Consider the following 12,275-nt stretch of genomic DNA (forward strand, 5'->3'; position numbering starts at 1 on the left):
CTGAGGCAGGAGAATGGCGTAAACCCAGGAGGCGGAGCTTGCAGTGAGCTGAGATCTGGCCACTGCACTCCAGCCTGGGCGACAGAGCGAGACTCCGCCTCAAAAAAAAAAAAAAATCCCCCTCATGGTATCCACATTCCACACCTTCTAGTCTTTCTTTCTTTCTTTTTTTTTTTTTGAGACGGTGTCTCGCTCTGTTGCCCAAGCTGGAGTGCAGTGGCGTGATCTTGGCTCACTGCAAGCTCTGCCTCCGGGGTTGACATCATTCTCCTGCCTCAGCCTCCTGAGTAGCTGGGACTACAGGCACCCGCCACCACGCCCAGCTAATTTTTTTTTTTTTTTTGTCTTTTTAGTAGAGACTGGGTTTCACCATGATAGCCAGAAGGGTCTCGATTTCCTGACCTCGTGATCCACCTGCCTTGGCCTCCCAAAGTGCTGGGATTACTGGCATGAGCCACTGCGCCTGGCCAATCTTTCTCCCACATTTATTTTTATGTTGGTCCATATACTCCTGTCATTCTCAATTTGTTTCTTTTTTCTTTTCTTCTTCTTTTTTAAGAGACAGGGTCTTGCTATGTTGTCCAGGCTGGAGTGCAGTGAGGCAATCATAGCTCAAGCTATCCCCAACTCCAAGTGATCCTCCCACCTCAGCCTCCTCCCTAGCTGGATTACAGGGGCATGTCACCATGCATACTAATTTTCTTTTTTTTTTTTTTTTTTTTTTTTTTTTTGAGACTGAGTCTGGCTCTGTCACCCAGGCTGGAGTGCAGTGGCCGGATCTCAGCTCACTGCAAGCTCCGCCTCCCGGGTTTACGCCATTCTCCTGCCTCAGCCTCCGGAGTAGCTGGGACCACAGGCGCCCGCCACCTCGCCCGGCTAGTTTTTTGTATTTTTTAGTAGAGACGGGGTTTCACTGTGTTAGCCAGGATGGTCTCGATCTCCTGACCTTGTGATCCGCCCGTCTCAGCCTCCCAAAGTGCTGGGATTACAGGCTTGAGCCACCGCGCCCGGCCTACTAATTTTCTTTTCTTTCTTTTTTTTTTTTTTTGGTAGAGATGGGGTCTCATGTTGCTCAGGCTGGTCTTCAACTCCTGGGCTCAAGTGTACCTCCTTCCTTGGCCTCTCAAAGTGCTGGGATTAGAGGCTTTGGCCACCACATCCAGCCTGAATCTTATTATTTATATTTTCTTTTAGTCTCCCATTACTAGAAGGCAGGGATTTTGATTGCTGTTAATTTTCCAATATCCAAAATAATGTGTGGTACCTAATAGGCTCTCAATATCGAAAAGGAATAGTGCACATGGCATTCTGTAGTATTAGGTTGGTATCTTGTGTTCCTGTGTTTGCATAAATAAGATCATACATAATGTTCTGGTTTTTTTAACTTAATGACTTTTTTTTTTTTTGAGATGGTGTCTCACTCTGTCGCCCAGGCTGGAGTGCAGTGGCTCGATCTCCCCTCACTGCAAGCTCCGCCTCCTGGGTTCACGCCACTCTCCTGCTTTAGCCTCCCGAGTAGCTGGGACTACAGGTGCCCACCACCACGCCTGGTTAATTTTTTTGTATTTTTAGTAGAGACGGGGTTTTACTGTGTTAGCCAGGATGGTCTCGATCTTCTGACCTCGTGATCTGCCCACCTCGGCCTCCCAAAGTGCTGGGATTACAGGAGTCAGCGCGCCCGGCTCAGCTTAATGGCTTTTTTTTTTCTCTTTTGAGACAAGAGTCTGGCTCTGTCACCCAGGCTGGAGTGCAGTAGCGCTCCATTGACCACACCTGCCCAATTTTTTTGTTTGTTTTATTTTTTAGTAGAAACATGTTTCACCATGTTGGCCAGGCTGGTCTCAAACTCATGACCTCACGTGATCTGCCCGCCTCCGCCTCCCAAAGTGTTGGGATTACAGGCGTGAGCCACCCGGCCATGTCTTTTTTTTTTTTGAGACAGTTTTGCTCTTGTTGCCCAGGCTGGAGTGCAATGCCACGATTTCGGCTCACGGCAACCTCTGCCTCCCGGGTACAAGCAATTCTCCTGCCTCTGCCTCCCGAGTAGATGGGATTTCAGGCATGCACCACCACGCCCTGCTACTTTTGTATTTTTATTTTTTTATATTTATTTATTTTTTCGAGAGGGAGTCTTGCTCTGGCTGGAGTGTAATGGTGTAATCTCGGCTCACTGCAACCTCTGCCTCCCGGGTTCAAGCGATTCTCCTGACTCAGCCTTCTGAGTAGCTGGAATTACAGGCGCAGGCCACCACGCCCGGCTAATTTTTGTGTTTTTAGTAGAGACGGGGTTTCTCCATGTTGGTCAGGCTGGTCTCGAACTCCCGAACTCAGGCTGCCCACCTCAGCCTCCCAAAGTGCTGGGATTACAGCAGTGAGCCACCCTGCCCGGCCCTTTTTGTTGTTGTTTTAAATTCAGTAATTATATCTAGTTCACTCTTGGATGGATGACAACCCAGATTGGATGTAGCAGCGTTCTCTTAACCAGTTTCCTGTTAATCTACATTTCACCCCCAGTGTTTCTCGAGAATGCAAATATGGCATTAAACATCTTCACACGTAACTTTTTGTGTATATGTTTACTTATTTCTCTAGAATTCATGTCTAGAAGTGAAACTGCCGGGAGGAAGGATACATACTTTTAAACAGTCCAAGTTCCACTCTGATAGCGCTGAGAGGGCATACAACAGGTTTCAATGTACCTTGGATCAATATTATTAGTTTTTCTAACTCTTTGCTAATGTGATGGGGGAAAAAAAATGAACCCCCAATTTACACACGAGGAAAAGACCGCTTAAGGTTCAGGGACTGTCCACATAGCTGTCAAGTGCCGGAGCCGTGATTTGGCATTAAAGTGTCCGACTCCGGAGAGGACGCGTCAAAGTTGGACACTGTGCTCTGTGTCCTGGGGCACGTCTGATGATCGCTGGGCCTTGCAATGCTGGCAGGCAGGCCTTCCTCTCCCCTTCTAGGCCTCTGGCCACTCCTGGCTGGCCGAAAGCCGGCTCTTCTCGATTACCGAGTGCCCCTCCTGAGAATAAGTCAGCATCGCCTAACCTCTTCAGCTCCGAAATGGCGGCCACCAGATCGCGAGCCCACGCCCCGGGGGCGGGGCCTGTGTTCAGGCCAGAGCGATGGATGCCCGAGCCAAGTTAGAAGTCGACTGCCAGGAGGGCTAGCGCAGAAGCGGAGAGCCCGTGGCGTCGCAGGTCGGGAGGACGAGCACCGAGTCGAGGGCTCGCTTGCAGTGGCCGCCCGAGAGTCTTAATCGCGGGCGCTTGGGCCGCCATCTTAGATGGCGGGAGTAAGAGGAGAACGATTGTGAGGTGGGAAGGGTTTTCTGCTACATTCCTTGGGCCCCGAAAAGGGTCAGCTGGCCGGGCTTTGGGGCGCGTGCCCTGAGGCGCGGAGCGCGTGTGCTACGATGCGGGGGCTACTCGGGGCTCCGTCCCCTGGGCTGGGGACGCGCCGAATGTGACCGCCTCCCGCTCCCTCACCCGCCGCGGGGAGGAGGAGCGGACGAGAAGCTGCCACCGGACGACAGGACGTTGGGGCGGCCTGGCTCCCTCAGGTAGGTGGCAGGGGCCGGGTCGTGGATGCCGGGGGAGCTGGGCGGTGGGACTGAGGGACCGGCTTCCAGAGCGAGCGGGCCTGGGTGGCGCTGATGGAGCGGCCCCACGGCTGCCGGGCGGAGGGCTTGGGCCAGGCCGCTGTCACCCCGGTTAGCGTTGGGCGGGGGCCCCGGAGTCCGGTGTCATGGCCGGCGAGCCTAGTTCCCACATCCCACTCAAATTTCCTTGTGTTTTGCGGAAACGTGCCAACGCCACCCCTGTGCCAGTGCGCATTCCTCATTATTTGGCAGTGGGAAAATCCGCCCAGAGCTGCCCCATGTCTGTTGTCACTTGGATGGGCCAATTCCTTTTCTCTTGGGCCGTCGATTGTGGGACCCGGGCTTGCACGCAACCTCTCTCTGGATACTTCAGTCAAGTGACACCCTTTTAGGGAGGACGTGAGGAATCGGGTAAGAGAGGAGGAAACTGGCCAGTGCCCTAACACAAAGTCACAGGGTTCTCTTCTTGGATATCAGGACTAGCCTTGGGTATCAGGACTCTGTGGGTTATTAATGAAAGTCTTGGGATGCTTATAGAGGATTGGCCTCAGGACGCTTTGGAATGAAGAGCCAGGGCTGCCTTTTGTGTGAAGCGAGAGCCGCCGGGACGCTTCAGCTCTGCAGCTGCTGAGGCTCTGCGAGCGAGTCGATACCCGAGAGAGGAGTTTGGACGTCGTGAGAGGCGAGGCGGCCGTGTTCATTCATTGTTCTCTTTCTAGGGCTCTGGGTGTGCCCCTGGTATTCATTCTGTGGTGGGAAGAAGGATAGGAACTTCTATGTCTCCTTGAGGTGTGAACGGGTTCTAGGGGGTCACTTAATCTAAGTAGGAAATGAATTCAAGGCACGTTCATTGAACGTTTCTGCTTGCCTGGTCCTCTGTGGGCTGAGTGAAGAGATTCTGCTCTCCCTGCGCTCCTAAGGCGTGAACAACAATGCAGTGTGATAAGAATTGGCTTACCAAGTGTTGTGGGGATTTAGAACAGTTAGTTTTCCTTGGGGAGGAGTTGAGGAAGCTTCTACACTCGAGGAGACTTAAGCGTCGAGTTTTGAAAGACCGGTGAGTAAGTGCTCACCAGGTGAGGAGGAACTCAGGAAACAGCTGGTACAAAGGCTTAGAGACGTGTGGGAGTTGGGATGAGTTTGGGGAGCAGCAAATTGCCTGGGGTGCAGGAAGGAAATGGTGAGAGATGAGAGAAAAATAAAAGTTGCTAGAATTGTGAGGGGGCTTTGTTGTAGATGGTGAACTAATTGAATTTGGATTATTGTACATGATTTGCTGAATCTTTATTCTTGCTGATAGTTTTCTCCCTTTGTCGATGTTGAAGCTGATAGTGATTGAAAAGATTTAGTTTGTTAAACTTAATGACTTTTTAGTTTTTTTTATTTTTTCAGAACAATTCAAACTTTTTTTCTTTTCTTTTTTTCTTTTTTTTTTAAAGGAACAGGATCTCACACTGTCACCCAGGCTAGAGTGCAGTGACATGATCGTAGCTCAGTTGCAGCCTCTAATTCCTGGGCTTAAGCAGTTCTCCTGCCTTTGCCTCCTGAGTAGCTGGGACTACAGACAGGTGCTACCACACATGGCTAATTAAAAAAAAAAAAAATGAGTAGGGATGGAGTCTGACGGTGTTGCCTAGGCTGGTCTCAAACTCCTGGGCTCAGGTGATGCTCCTGCCTCCACCTCTCCCTCCCAACGTGCTTGCTGGAATTACAGGGGTGAGCCACTGGCCAGGCAGAACTTTTTTTTTTTTTTTAATGATAGAGAGGGGGTTGCACTGTGTTGGCCAGACTGGTCTAAAAAGTATGCCTTCAATAGAACTCTTGAGCTCAAGTGATCCTTCAGCTTCAGCCTCTCAAAGTGCTGAAATTACAGGTGTGATGCACTGCGCCTGGCCAGCAGAACATTTTTGATAATAAGTGTTTTATATCAAATGTTTTGCACTTACACAGTGGTGAATGAATTGAACTCATATATTCCTGGGGATTCTTGCAAAAAATTCTCCTAAAGTTATACTTGCTCACAAAAATGTTAACTTTATAAATGTAAAACACTCTCCTAATATTTGTTTTATTATCCTATTATTTTTTATTTTTTTGAGACAGTCTCACTCTTTTGCCCAGGCTGGAGTGCAGTGGTGCGATCTCGGCTCACTGCAACCTCTGCCTCCTTGGTTCAAGCAGTTATCCTGCCTCACCGTCCCGAGTAGCTGGGATTACAGGCACACATCATCACGTCCGGCTGATTTTTGTATTTTTAGTAGAGATGGGGTTTCGCTGTGTTGGCCAGGCTGGTCTCGAACTCCTGACCTCAAGTGATCTGCCCACCTCGGCCTCCCATGGCCTCGCTGGAATTACAGGCGTGAGCCACTGTGCCTGGCCTAAATTTTAAATATAAATAATGTACTCCCCAGTCTTACAGAAATTGGACGACTCTAGAAAACAAACATCCAAAAAATGTGTAGGATGTATTTTTAGTTTAATAAGTATATATATATATATATTTTTTTTTTTTTTTTTTTTTTTTTTTGAGACTGAGTCTGGCTCTGTCGCCCAGGCTGGAGTGCAGTGGCCGGATCTCAGCTCACTGCAAGCTCCGCCTCCCGGGTTTACGCCATTCTCCTGCCTCAGCCTCCGGAGTAGCTGGGACCACAGGCGCCCGCCACCTCGCCCGGCTAGTTTTTTGTATTTTTTAGTAGAGACGGGGTTTCACCATGTTAGCCAGGATGGTCTCGATCTCCTGACCTTGTGATCCGCCCGTCTCAGCCTCCCAAAGTGCTGGGATTACAGGCTTGAGCCACCGCGCCCGGCCAATAAGTATATTTTTTAAACTATTTCTTGGTATTGACTTCTTGGATAACAACCTGTTATAAAATCTTTATCCCCATAAACATAATTTTCCTAAAATAGGTATAATACTGTGATTAATGTTTATGCTAAAGTGACTATTACGGAATTAACAGACTTCAGTTGCAGTTCCTAAACCTTGCTTTCGTTGTGATGATTATATACCACTGAAGAACATTCAGGATTATTTTGACTTGTTTTTACCCTTATCACTAAAGGGCTAAGCTGTTTAAAATGCAGCATAAACAATTGACCCAGTTGAATGCTGGGATACTTGGAAAAATAAACCTGTTACTGTTTCTGTACTAAAGGCTTATCTTTTAAAGATATGTGGGTTTTTTTTAGTGCAGTGGCATGATCTTGGCTCACTGTAACCTCTGCCTCCTCCCGGGTTTAAGCATTCTCCTGCCTCAGCCTCCCAAGCAGCTGGGACTACAGGCACCTGCCACCACGCCTAGCCAATTTTTATATTTTTAGTAGAGACGGGGTTTCGCCATATTGGCCAGGCTGGTCTTGAACTCCTGACCCACCTGCCTTGGACTCGCAAAGTGCTGGGATTACAGGCGTGAGCCATCGTGCCTGGCTGATATGTGGTGTTTCGTGGTTATAAATTATAGTGGAATTCCTTTGTTAAAGTCTTGTCAGTAGTTGTAAAAACATCAGCCAGTTGTGGTGGCTCATGCCTGTAAGCTCAGCACTTAGGGAGGCCGAGGCTGGTGAATTGCTAGAGCTCAGGAGTTTGAGACCAGCCTGGGCAACATGGTGAAAACCTGTCCCTACAAAAAATACATACACAAAAAAAGAAAAAATTAGCAGGGTATGGTGTAGTATGCCTGTAGTCCCAGCAACTTGGGAGGCTGAGGTGAAAGGATCACCTGAGCCCAGGGAGGTTGAGGTTCAGTGAGCCATGTTCATGTCACTGTACTTCAGTGTTGGCGACAGAGACCCTGTCTCAAAAAAAAAAAAGTGTGCCTTCAATAGAAGGCTTGAGCATATTTTATGGGATTTGGTTTAGCTGAAAAAAACAGTGAGAAGCAAATTAAGCTGGTAATTTCTGATGAAAAGTATCTAAAAGATGAAGAACGTTAAGCATCAAGTATTATATAACAGTTGCTCTGAGACTAGTTGCTTTTAGTTTATTCCATTTGTTTGCTCTGAAGATTAAACAACTTCTTGTAAGTTAAATTTGACTTTTCCAGAAGCACTGGAATATTTAGGAAATTAAAAATACAATTGATAACTTTACTATTTCAGGTAGTCTATTAGTAATAAATGTATGATTCTACATTTAAATTTCAGGTAAATCTTTGTTAGTAACCTACTGCCTAAAAAAATGTTACATGAGGGAGTACTTTTGTTTGCATGTTAGGAACATAATAGGCCATACATAATAATCTTGATCTTGGGAGGAGCTTGTTAGCCAAACAGCATGCCTTAATGTTGACTTGCAGAAGAGAATTTTAAATATTGCCTTTGAAAGGCAATGTACTAATGTGACAGTGAGGAGGTTTATGAAACCATGAAATTGAGCTTTGACTTAGTTTTTTGTTTTTAAGTTATGCAGATCTTGGGAGTCATTTCTTCAAAACAAATGACTGTGAGGTGGAAAATTGCTTACCTTGAGTAAATTAATTGGAAAATCAGAGAACACTGGGTTTATTTAGAATGAGGTTGTTTAGGTCTTTTATTGGTATGTGTATGGGAGGGTAGAATTCCTAATTGCTCATCTGACTGGGTTCAAAATGTAATACTAGATATTTGTGTTGCAGTTCAGTTGATACTTTTGGTATGGGGCTAACTTATCTTGCTTGTAAATTTTTTTTTTTTTTGAAACGAAATCTGGCGCTATCACCCAGGCTGGAGTGCTGTGGTGCGATCTTGGCTCACTGCAACCTCTGCCTCCCAGGTTCAAGGGATTCTTATGCCTCAGCCTCCCGAGTAGCTGAGATTACAGGTGCCGGCCACCACGCCTGGCTAATTTTTGTGTTTTTAGTAGAGACGAGAGTTCACCATGTTGGCCAGGCTGGTCTCGAACTCCTGACCTCAAGTGATCCACCCTCCTCGGCTTCCCAAAGTGCTGGCATTACAGGCTCGCCCAGGCATCTTGCCTTGTAATTCTCATGATAGTAATGGCTGGGTATTTTTTTCTTGCCTTAGAGTTGTAAGTAAAAATTCCTTAATTACACATTAAGGTTTCATCTTTAATTTTACAATATGTGAGTCATTTTGTAACTTCTTTTCTCCCAGAATGACTTGCGTAGCTCTAAATGGTTTTAGTTAATTTCAGATGTTTACCTTTCTTCTAAAATGACCCCTAGAATCTCAGCTTAACCAAGGAAAATGTCAAGTGGGTGTTGTTTCTTTGTTACTGGTTTTGGCCTAGACTATCTAAAGTTCGGCAAATTACTCACAAAGTATGTTAACTGGCATGACATTCCAATCAGTGCACATAGTATTTTTTGAGGAACACTTGACACATGGTTTTATTTTTAGACTAGATTCTAAGGAATTTTACTGGGTGGGGATTAACAATCCTAAAGCTAGTTTACAGTTTTAAAATCTTTATGATTTAGAAGTTGTTTACTTTTTTTGTTAATAAATGGGAAGCAGCAGGCAGTGGCAATCAATTTTTTGTTTGTTTGTTTTTGTTTTTGAGATGGAGTTTCATTCTCGTTGCCCAGGCTGGAGTGCAGTGGCACGATCTTGATTCACCACAGCCTCTGCCTCCTGGGTTCAAGTGATTCTCCTGCCTCAGCCTCCTGAGTAGCTGAGATTACGGGCATGTGCCACCACGCCTGGCTAATTTTGGATTTTTAGTAGAGACAGGGTTTCACCATGTTGGTCATGCTGGTCTCAAACTCCCTACCTCAGGTGATCCGCCTGCCTCAGCCTTCCAAAGTGCTGGGATTACAGACGTGAGCCACCACACCCAGCCCTCACATAACTTTTATGATAGTATGTTCTTATAATTGTTCTATTTTATTATTAATTATAATTAATCTCTTACTGTGCCTAATTTATATGTTAAACTTGATCATGGGTATGTATGTATAGGAAAAAACATAGTATATACAGTATAGTATACTGTTTTTGTTTTCAGGCATTCATTGGTAGTCTTGGAACATATTCCCTGTGGATATAGGGGGCGCTGCTATATGATGGAATGTTACTTAGTAATAAAACGAAAGGATGTATTGATGTATACTACAACATGGAAGAACCTTGAAAACATGCTAAGTAAAACCATGCAGGAAAGACCACACATTGAATTATGCCCTTTATATAAAATGTCCAGAATAGGAAAATCCTTGGTGACAGAAAGTAGATTAGGGGTTAAGGGATGTAGGGAATGGTCAGTGACTGTGATGGGTTTTTTTTTTTGTTTGTTTTTTGTTTTGGGTGATAAAAGCGTTTTGCAGTTATGGAGATAGATCCACAACTGTGAATATAATAAAAGCCATTTAATTGTGCACATTTTTTTTTTTTTTTTTTTTGAGATGGAGTTTCGCTCTTGTTGCCCAGTGGAGTGCAATGGTGCACGATCTCAGCTCACCGCAACCTCTGCCTCTTGGGTTCAAGCGATTCTCCAGCCTCAGCCTCCTGAGTAGCTGGGATTACAGGCATGCTCCCCCATGCCCAGCTAATTTTGTATTTTTAGTAGAGACAGGGTTTCTTCATGATGGCACCATCGAGACTGGTCTCGAACTCCTGACCTTAGGTAATCCGCCTACCTCAGCCTCCCAAAGTGCTGGGAGCCACTGTGCCTGGCCCCTGCCTGGAAATTCTTAAGAATTAAATATTGTTGGCCGGGCGCAGTGGCTCAAGCCTGTAATCCCAGCACTTTGGGAGGCCAAGACGGGCGGATCACGAGATCAGGAGATCGAGACCATCCTGGCTAATACGGTGAAACCCCGTCTCTACTAAAAAATACAAAAAACTAGCCGGGCGAGGTGATGGGCGCCTGTAGTCCCAGCTACTCGGGAGGCTGAGGCAGGAGAATGGCGGGAGCCCGGGAGGCGGAGCTTGCAGTGAACTGAGATCCGGCCACTGCACTCCAGCCTGGGTGACAGAGCAAGACTCTGTCTCAAAAAAAAAAAAAAAAAAGAAATATTGTTTTCTTTGAGTAAGAATATTGTTTTATTCTTATAAAAACAAAAACAAGTAAAAATATTGTTTTCTTTGAGTAATAAGGTCACATACCACAAAATTTAAAGGATATAGAAAGTTATGTTGTGTATAGTAATTCTATGTTCCCCTTTGTTGTCTAGCTACCCAGCTTCCTTTCACGGAGGGGAATATGAATTCTTATATATCATATCCTATTTTGTGACAACACAAGAATATTTAAGGGTAGATGTGCTGGCCTTATTTTCTTGCTCAAATCTTCCAGGCTCTCCCTGGATACCAGACTAAGTATATACAATTCTTGCCTCTGTGTCTTACTTACATTGCTTTCTCATGATATAATATGTTTAGTGGAAATCAAAAGCCGGTATTTTAAGCCTCTGTTAGGTGCAGGCCAGTGCACTTGGTGCAGCATAAGGCAAGTTCCTACCTTCAAGGACCTTATCTAATTGAGAGAGGCTGACATTTCCTTACTTTTATCTATTCCTCTCCCCGCCCCCTTCGAGAGGACGTTTCACTCTTGTCAGGAAGGCTGGAGTACAGTGACGTGATCTTGGCTCACTGCAACCTCTGTCTCCCGGATTCAAGTGATTCTCCTGTCTCAGCCTCCCAAGTAGCAGGGATTACAGGCACCTGCCACCATGCCCGGCTAAACTTTGTATTTTTGGTAGAGATGGGGTTTCACCACGTTGGCCAGGCTGGTCTCGAACTCTTGACCTCAGATGATCCACTCGTCTTGGCCTCCCAAAATGCTGGGATTACAGGTGTGAGCCACCGCAGTGGCCAGGTTGAATTTTTTGTATAGATGTCTTATGTCTCTGTTTAAAAGTGGGTCATGTCTTTTTCTTATATATTTCCAGTGGGGCATATCTTACTCTTGTTTATATATCTCCAGTTCTTAAAACCTTGTCTTACACAGCAAACATTAATCAGAGGTTAGTCACTTATGGATTTATTTTCACTACTGCCATCTCTACAAAATGCTGACAGTAAAGAGGCGATACTTACTAAATTCAAACTTAGAACTTTGTAACTTAGGACCTATCTGTTGTAGGAGCTACCTTGCTTAAGCTTCTCCCTCTATTGGGCATTATATGTAGAGTGCTCTAGGTTCTGCCTGCTAGCGCCTTGATGACATTTGCCTGCTTTGTCTGCTCACTGACTCTTTAGCTCAAGCAGCTGTTACCATGCTGGCTATTTCCTTTTGCATTCATAGGTTTTAGATAGGGAATAAAATTATACCCAGGGAGAATGGGGGGATAAATAATACTCTACCGTTTTTGACCTTAGTCTGGTGTAGAATTGTAGTGTGATTTTGAGAGGAGAGATTGTGATTTCCCTGGCTAGTATTACCTAGTATTGCTTGACAATGCAAAATGGACCCCTAGGCTGTCTTATGTAAGTTGGAGGAGTAGGGGTTTGGAGATGGTGTGTGTGTGTGTGTGTATCTACAATCCAGTGACATTTAACAACATTCACAGTGTCTTAAAACTATCCCCACTACCTGTTTCCAGAACCTTTTCATTACTTCAAACAGAAACAGTACTCGTTAAGCAAGAACCCCTCATTCCTCACTATGCCCAGTTCCTCGTAACCCCTATTCTACTTTCTCTTTACAAATTTGCCTATTCCAGGTACTTCATGTAAGGGGAGTCATACGCTGTCTGTCCTTTTCTGTCTGACTAAACTTAGCACATTT

At 45.6% G+C, this 12,275-nt stretch overlaps 1 protein-coding gene across 14 annotated transcripts in view; it reads left to right on the forward strand.

The window, feature by feature from the left end:
- Positions 1-3,179: 3,179 nt before the first annotated feature.
- The window catches only part of RAF1 (Raf-1 proto-oncogene, serine/threonine kinase), an 84,344-nt gene continuing 75,248 nt past the window's right edge, over positions 3,180-12,275 (forward strand). For 6 of the 14 annotated variants that reach the window (XM_017955239.3, XM_021934183.2, XM_031663118.1 and 3 more), the window contains exon 1: positions 3,185-3,568. The gene's annotated coding sequence lies outside the window, so the exon portion shown is untranslated. Of the gene's footprint in view, positions 3,569-12,275 lie in introns of all 14 variants that reach the window. The other 8 variants (XM_009200192.4, XM_017955240.3, XM_021934179.2 and 5 more) reach the window with 3 other exon arrangements.

This window comes from Papio anubis, chromosome 2, assembly GCF_008728515.1.
Source record: "Papio anubis isolate 15944 chromosome 2, Panubis1.0, whole genome shotgun sequence".
Lineage (NCBI taxonomy): Eukaryota > Metazoa > Chordata > Mammalia > Primates > Cercopithecidae > Papio > Papio anubis.